General features: G+C 41.6%; 1 non-coding gene across 1 annotated transcript; it reads right to left on the bottom strand.

The window, feature by feature from the left end:
- Positions 1-1,172: 1,172 nt before the first annotated feature.
- On the bottom strand, positions 1,173-1,247 carry Trnar-gcg (transfer RNA arginine (anticodon GCG)). The gene has a single exon. It is a non-coding gene; the product is annotated as a tRNA-Arg (tRNA).
- Between the last annotated feature and the right edge of the window lie 7,920 nt (positions 1,248-9,167).

Consider the following 9,167-nt stretch of genomic DNA (forward strand, 5'->3'; position numbering starts at 1 on the left):
GTGCAGTATCCACGTATATGGAGCATTCGGGTGTGACAGTGGCCCGATGTTGGACGACAAATGAACGTGAAGGTAGGCAGACTCACCATTAAAGGTGCGTCGACCACGTCTGACCACAACACGTGAGGATCGTCGTACTGTGCACCAGGCATGTCCTAACGCCTTCACATCACCAGTCATCCCCCAAGAAGTAACGGAATCCCTGCAACATTCCCGGTCGTCCCGCACCACCGGTCGGAGACTAGCTGCAGCCAAAATAGGAGATTACCTTCCCATGAGATGGCTACCTATTAACATAACAGAAACGGCTGTGTTTGCACTGGTGCTGTGGCGAGAGGCACGGATCGTTCGTGAATGACGTCACGTTGTGTGAATCGCGCTAATACGCTATCCCAGATGCCCGTCATTGGCGACTATGGCGTCTAAAAAAATGGTTCAAATGGCTCTGAGCACTACGGCACTTAACTTCTGAGGTCATCAGTCCCCTAGAACTTAAAACTACTTAAACCTAACTAACCTAAGGACATCACACACATCCATGCCCGAGGCAGGATTCGAACCTGCGATCATAGCGGTCGCACGGTTCCAGACTGTAGCGCCTAGAACCGCTTGGCCACTATGGCGTCTACCTAGATACAGATCCCATTCTTTCAGTGTTTAAGTCAGGTAAAGCGGTGCTACTCCTGGCAGCATGATGTGGGGACTTATCGCGTACGACTTCAGGCCACGACGGCAGTGATTGAGGGAACTCCGAAGGCGCATTGGTATGTCACGGACATCTAGCGGCTTGATCAGTCATCTCTCACTGTGTGATGCTGGGGAACTTGTAACTTCCCCTTTACTAATCTGCCTATCCTGCTTGCGATATGGGATATGACCGTGGATCGCATGCATGCCTAATGGATTTTTACTGATTGGATAAGGCTGTCTTTCCCGAAGAAATAATACCGATAAGTAGGAGGAAAGTGTAGAACAGACCCTTCTGAGGGAGAAATCTACTGAGAATAAAAAGTAATTAAACCGAAAAGGATAATAATTTGGAAAAATGAAAGTAGTTTTGTGCATTCACTCACGAACAACACTGGACAGAAAAGAGGTACCACTGATCATGAATCCAAAACTTACACTAATGAACAAAAAGGAAATAAAATTTCCTGGCAGATTAAAACTGTTTGCCGGACCGAGACTCGAACTCGGGACCTTTGCTTCTCGCGGGCAAGTGCTCTACCAACTGAGCTACCCAAGCACGACTGACGCCCCCTCCTCACAGCTTTACATCCTCCAGTACTTGCACTTACCCGCGAAAGGCAAAGGTCCTGAATTCGAGTCTCGATCTGGCACACAGTTTTAATCTGCCAGGAAGTTTTGTAACTATTCAGTTTGTTGCTTATGACACTCGGTTAGCATATAAGGAAAAAAAGGAAGAAGGACCGTGCTTGGGAACAATGTCTGAGGGCAATGAGGACACAATCGCCCTGAATTTTAACTGATTATTATTTAAATAAATTTTATCAATCAAATCTCATTCAGTTGTGCTGCTGGGTTGGCCGTTAATACTTTCTACCAATGAACAGTCTTACTTCAGTGCTGTGCATACGACGAAACTCGGAGCCGACGACGAATCTGTGTTGCTGGAACTGCTGCTGTTGTTGAAGATGGTAGCATCTTGTGAAGCATGGCTAGTTACAGGAACGGGCAATCGTAATTAATACAGCCTTTTCCGACCATCCACTGTACTTATTTCTTCTATTAAACATCAGGGCGGCGCTCGTACAAGTACATGATGCCGCCGAAATGGTACACTCTCCTGCGAGAGCATTAACACCACACTTCCGCACACTACAAGCGCTGAAACCCGTCTCCCCCTCTCCGTGCGCTCTGTGTAACAACTCTCTACCCCAAAGATTTTACTACGCACAAGCACTGCTATTATCGCTGGTAGTCGATGCAAATAACAATTCCTTTGGCTTTTTCCCTGAGCTTGTAAGTTTCACAGTAAGACACAGATAAATACAATGAAATGCCAACAGACCTCTAACCAAATTTACACATACAGTGAAGCAATGTCCTTACTTATTAAAAGAAAGCATTTAAATTACAAATGTTTACATACAATTCAACAAAAATTTTTTTTATATATCGGTAACAGGTGCCATGCACCTTGCACTTTCGATGTTACAAACTCCAGTGGCCAGCGAGGTCCTGAGTCCTGCCCTCAGAGCAACACGTGTGGGACCAGCTCAGATGTCAATCTGATCCCACAGCCAGTATGCTCGAGAGAATACGACTTTATGGCGTTTTTCCCAACGGAAACAGCACATACGTCCAGCGCATTCTGATAATTGGTCTGACATTGATAAGTAATTCGTAAATTTGATACAATTTTGTGATCTGCATCTACATCCATACTTTGCAAACCATTGTGATGTGAATGGCGTAGGGTACATCAAATTTGTACCAGCTAGTGGTGTTTTTCTCCATTTCCACTCATGTATGGCGCGTGGGAAGAATTAGTGTTTAAATATCGCATGCTATAATTGACATCCCTATGGGAGCGATACACAGGGGGTTGTGGAATATTCCTAGAGTTATCATTTCAAACCAGTAGGCGGGCTTTCTCCAAATAAATACTTTCAACTTTTCGCGGCCCTGTCAGCAACTGTATAAATATTAATTTTAATTTTAATAATCAACAGCCTCAGTTGCACCGTTTACCTAGAATTTACCTAGTTTCAGTCGGGATAACACAACCTTCTTCAGAATAACAGTAATTACCGTTTGTCCATAGTGGACATTGTCAAGCTAAAACTACAAATCCATAAATTATCGTCAGACTGTAAAACTTATCTGAAATTGCCTCGGCCCCACTTCGCGCCCGTGATGCGGCAGCCACGAGTGCTGTACTGGAGTTCTTTCCATTTCATATCATTTCGCAGCGTTACGCCCCGATATGTAAACGACGTGATTGCGTCAAACAGGACACTACTAATGCTCTATCCGAACATTTCGGTTTGTTTCTTCCAACTCATCCGCAGTAACTTACATTTTCATACGTTTAGAGCAAGCTGCTATTCATCACATCCGTCAATTAGTAATTTTGTCTTAGTCATCTTGCATTCTTCTACAGTCACTCAACTCCCACAACTTCCCGTGCATCACAGCATCGTTTCCAAATAACCACAGATTGCTGCCCACAATGTTCGCCAGATCATTTATGCATATAGAAAGTAATAGCGGTCATATTACACTTCCCTGTGGCAGTTCAGACGATGAACTTCTCTCTGATGAAAACTTACCGTCGAGAACGACGTACTAGGTTCTATTACCTAAGAGGTCTTTGAGACACTCATATATCCGGTAACCTATTCCACATACTCAAATGTTCGTTAACAGTCTGTCGTGGAGCAGCTTGTCAAATACTTTCCGGAAATATAGAAGTATAGTGTAGCGGGATTTTGAATTTCGCCGCGCTACACTCGTTCGCTCAGATATAAATTATACCGTCGCAGCGGTATGAGCGCTCGACGGCAGAGAAAATACTAAAATTGTAACTCTTTTTTTGTTTTCTATCCGTCTATTGTCTCTCGAGAGCGGAAGCTTAATGCAAGACGTAAAAAACTTATTAGCTAGTCTTGATCTGATTAAGACGAAAAAATTTATTAATGTATAGACATATTGTGGAAGTTGTTATGAAATTCGGAGGATGGAAGTAGCAACGTAAAATAAATTGCATTCGGTGTCAAAATGATTCCTGGACGATTGCAAGATTTCGGAGCAGCTACTACTTTTCAGGCAGAAAGGAAGTAGGAGATTTTTGAAGACCTGGACGCCGCACGAAAGAAGACATGTTAACATGGTTATCTACGCCATTTCCCCCTGTCAGTTACATTTTGTTATTCTCTGTTTTTTTTCAAATAATTTTTGTAGTAGAAATTGGTTTGACTTTTGCTCAGAAACGCCACAAGGACCACCCCAACAATAAGTTTTCGGAATCACTAAGTCCGATAACTTTTCTGTAATACGAAGTCCGATTTGCATTTCATTCTTTCCCTTTTTTCACAGTCATTAACGATTTTAAAACCCCCTTTTTATTCACCATTTCTTCCCACATTTTCAACCTTTTCTTTTCTTCTCATTTTCTTTTGTATTAAACACTACAATAGAACCGGCCTGTTTCACTTCATCGTTAGTTCGCAGTATATCATGTGAGAAAAGCGATGCTTTCTTAATCATTTGAAGGAAACGTTGGGTAACCTAAATTTGGATTCAAAATTTTTGGTAACATTTTCGGGAAGCAGCGATCTTATAATCTATACGAAATCAGTGAAAAAAACAGCGAAGATCGCGATGGTACTTTCTTAAAATGACCGGTTTGGGCCTATACTTAGGCCATCTTCAGACAGCACTATCAGCTGAAGTTGATTCGTACAATAGCCAGTTGACTTCAGACCCTGAAACTGTCTGAAGATGGCCTAAGTATAGGCCGAAACCGGTCATTATCGCGGTCTAGACTGTTTTCTCACTGATTTTATCTAAATTTGAATGGCGAGATGAAAATCTAAACCGCTGTTAGCACAAATAGGAATCAAATATCTTACCATTAGCCCCGCCGAGGCGTACAAGATTATCAACAGAAGAAGAGTAACATAGTTAACCCAATATACAATAACCAGTCCAAATTTTGATTTCAAAAAGGCTTCCTATGGATCATACAGTTTTCATTACGTAGTTTGTTGTAGCTATGTTTCGTTTTTTGGAAGACATCATCTTCGTCTATGACTGGTTAACACTGTGTATTTTTGAAGTCCACTATTGAAATTTCAGCTGTTTGGTCGTTTTCAGGTGGAGCACGCCATAAAACGTTTGCTGCTACCCACTTGAAAGCTACTAAACGACTATAGTTATAACAGAAGATTTTATGAGTAAATAGTCTTAACAATCAAAATCGACAGTGTTGTCTTTCAAAGGCGACCTCTTTCAATTTACAAATCAGAACATGCATAAAACGCAATGCATACATTTTTGCGCGCGCAAATCCATACCACACCGTAAGAAATAAAGCACGAGAGAAAATAATTAAATGAAACAGAATTTTCTAAACTCTCTGGCGCTTGTGTTGATACGAAGCTGAACTGGAAGTCAAATGCTGCAGATTATTTTAAACGTCTAAGTGGGAAATGACTCAAGTGTTTTCTCAACCTCTTTTCCTACGCCAGTCGTATCACGGGGTTGGTGAAAGTCAGCTTGTGCCAAAAGTGACGAACAGAGAGGTGTTTTATCAGTGCCTACTTAAAAACTCTCAGCGGCCCTATTGCCAAGGCAGTTCTGTGGGTAGGTGCATTAGACTAAAGTATGTTGTTTTGAATTTCACTTTAAGCTACTACTCTCACGCTTGTCACACCGAACTTACCTATGAAGACGTGAAGACTATCCACCAGTTCTTGTTCTTGCCTTTTTAGGAAATTAGTGATGACAATTTTTTTTGGATCCTGGAAAGCACTGGCACTCCCCTCTGTAGAAAGGGAAATCAGCTTTGCTTGTTTTGGAGCAGGGTCACGGCATCTACCGAGTCCTTTGATCGCCAATTCATTTGTGCCATTTAGGATGGGATCAAACATCGTTCAAATGTCTCTGAGCGCTATGGGACTTAACATCTGAGGTCATCAGTCCTCTAGAGCTTAGAACTACTTAAACCTAACTAATCTAAAGACATCACACAGATCCATGCCCGAGACAGGATTCGAACCTGCGACCGTAGCAGTCGCGCGGTTTCGGACTGAAGCGTCTAGAACCGCTCGGCCACCGCAGCCGGCTCAGTGGGATGGGACCACGTCTGATCAAAAGTAAGAAGTTCAGCGCACCATAACAATTGGATCGTTATTTAAATGTTGACGGTATAGTTGGGAAATCCTTTGGCTTAGCGTTTAACAAATGCGACATGACCATACACGGTGTTTTCTCATTATAATTCATGTAATATGTACTATATTCTTTATTCTAATGTTTCTACGTCGTGAGCAGCACCAGGAAGCTTTACACATATAGCGGTGTTATTGTACGCTTGCTTTCATGTATGGTTTGCAGTTTTGGGACTTCTTACTTCTGAATCGTCTTCAAAGGTATTTGTAGCACCCTTAAATTCAACAACCCATTTTTAAGTGTGGGATTTGTAGGATTTGGCTTCTTATAGACCTTCACCAACTTATTTTATGGAGTTCCGTTGGCGATAATCTTCTAAAAGCGGATGTCCTGATCGCCTCCGTAGCTCAGTGGTCAGGTCGGCTAATCACCATCCAGGGGCCCAGATTCCATTTTCGGCCCGGTAGGGCATTTTATCCCCTGGGACTTGGTGTTATGTTGTCCTCATCACTTCATCATCATTGACGCGTAAGTCGTCGAAGTGGCGCCAAATAAAAAGACTTTAGCGGGCCGCCGAACAACAACAGACGGGTTCTCCTGTCCAATAATGCCATACGATAATTTCATTTTCGTGATGGCGCCATATTTTGTTTTATCCTTATAGACGAAACATACACGAGATAATGTGAAGAGTTTCCACAAATTTTTCCGCGTAGTAGATCATGTCATATTTTATATTGATGAAACAATCTTTCGGCCACTATTGCAAGTAATAATACGATAGCTACGCAACTTAAGTGCGTCTTGCCCCTCTAATTCCTGAAAAGGAGTGCAAATAAAGTTCGTCATATGACCGAATGTTGGGCTCGAAGTGAAAAGGAGGAGGTGGAATTTTTGTTAGCAGAAATCGGGCAATCAGGAGGGCCACGTGTGGTGTGACAACTGACGAAGGGAGTCTCTGCAAATGCTGGCTAGAGATGTGTTTTGTGTTCTGGCTAACTACGAACACTCCAATCACATAGTAGGGCAGAAAGGGCAGGTTGGCCCACTTTTGCTCTCTTTTTTCCCCCAGGTTGTATTTTAAATGTTTGCATCGATCGTTCTATGTGGAAACATTGTGAGGTTCTTTCAGCACCTTTACGAATAAGTAATTACTGCTTCTCAGTGATTGTCTATTGCTTGGAACATTTTTAGTACAGAAATACCTCCTGAGGCAACCTACCCCACCCATAGGGCAAGTTGGCACAGCAGTTGGGGTAAGTTTGCTGTAAGAATTTATCATTTAACTTAGTTATTACATTGGTTATTTAGTTGAAAAGATATCTACTTTAATACCTACAATTTATTTTAGTAAAAATTCCTAGCGCTTTGTAACAAAGACTATAATCATAAATTGTTTCATTATTATTATAATAACCGTTTGACAGAAAAGTATGTCTGGAAGTTTTATCATTCTTCGACTGGATGCCCAATAGGATCTTCACAGTTCATACATTCATAAAAATGTTCTTTCAATTTTAACTCATGAGAAATGTGCCCACTGGTTACAATTTGTACATTGAATCCATTTTGCCTGTATTGATGTGACAAAATGGTTTAAGACACCTATGATACAGGACATCCGTATCGTCATGTTCTCCGTCATGAAGAATCTTTTTAGGAATGCCTACGTTCTTTCTGTGTTTTATTCGAGGAGCTTTATCATGCGATTTTGCTTGACCGTGGTAACTCTTTTTTAGGTTTTTATGCAGAGCATCCATACTTCTCTTTAACTGGGGACGTTGATGAAATTGACCAAAAATGTAATTTTCGATTTATTTTTTATTTGTTAGTACTACTCATGGACAATAAGTTCCCAAAGTTTCATTGTTGAAATCGCATCCGCCCGAAAATTAATTAAAAGTGGACGCGGCCTCCCTGTCATGCCCACGTTTTCAAGCAGCACTTCAATACCAGCTCAGTGAACAACGATTCTGTCTATTATTTTCAACCAAACGTGTGCGGGATACATCTAGAAGGCCGTGATACAAACTCTTTGGTTTTATAGATCATCTCTGGCAGATCCTGCACTTCTCAAAAAGTGTGTTCATCGCAAAACCAAAAATCCAAATGAGTCTCTAAATTCACTCATATGGAAACGATGCCCTAAAAACTCATTTGCGTCTGATACAGTTGTCAGAATTGCAACTTATGATGCATTTATTGTATTTAATGGTGTTGTCAGTGCAGGATTCTGTGGACAAATTGACCTCTCGATTATGTCCCATTAATGTGCGATGGGATTCATGTCGGGCAACCTGGGCAGCGAAATAATTCGCTCGAGTTTTTCAGAATGTTTTTCAAACCAATCGCGAACAACTGTGGCCCAGTTACACGATGCATTGTCACCCATATAATTTCATCCTCGTTTGGGAACATGAAGTCCATAAACGGCTGCAAATGGTCAATGATACGATAAATTTCGCCTCACTGTCCTAACGGATATGTTCGTAGTGGGTCCCACATTGATTTCTGCAGCTGTTCCATGCACTGCTGCTTGTCTGTTAGCACGTTGCTGCTGTCGGTCGTTAAGTGAATGCCGTCTGCTGCTGTCTTGACTGTGGTGAGAGGTAATATGTGAAATTTGTTATTCTCGGCACACGCGTGAAACTGTGGGTCTCCGAACATCTAACTCCAACAACCATTCCGCGTTCGAAGTCTTAATTTCCGTCGTGCGACGCTAATCACGTCACAAATTTTTCATAATAGGGTACAAATGACGGTTCCGCCAGTGCACTGTCCTATCATACCTTGTGTACACAATACTACCCCATCTGTATATGTGCATATCGCTACCCCATTATTTTTGTCACGTCAGTGTAATTTGCTATTATTGTTTTCGTGTGTTGCTATTAGTGCTAATAAAACTGTAGATACTACTAGTATAATAACAACAATACAACTGTAATTTCTTAGACTTTCTCGGGGATTCGATGTCATCTCGTGGAATTGAGTGTACTGCTGGTGATGTGCGTCTTCCCAACACAATATTTCGACGCCTTCATCAGGTGTTTCCTGCGACACAGGAAGGAAGACCCCATTAATTGTACCAGCACCTTCAATGTTTCTACAGGAGTTACTACCATTAAAACTTATTTTACAAATATTAGCAACAATATTAATACTTCTAATACGTTAAACTGCGCTATGGTCGCTGACTTTCAAAGTATTGTCTTGTGTGGTTCTAGTCAATATTTCTCTCCTGTAATCTGAAATGGACACATGCACTTTGTTGCTATTAGAATACACTGACGGAAAATAATCGCAGC

The sequence above is a fragment of the Schistocerca nitens genome, chromosome 4 (assembly GCF_023898315.1).
Source record: "Schistocerca nitens isolate TAMUIC-IGC-003100 chromosome 4, iqSchNite1.1, whole genome shotgun sequence".
In the NCBI taxonomy this organism is placed as follows: domain Eukaryota; kingdom Metazoa; phylum Arthropoda; class Insecta; order Orthoptera; family Acrididae; genus Schistocerca; species Schistocerca nitens.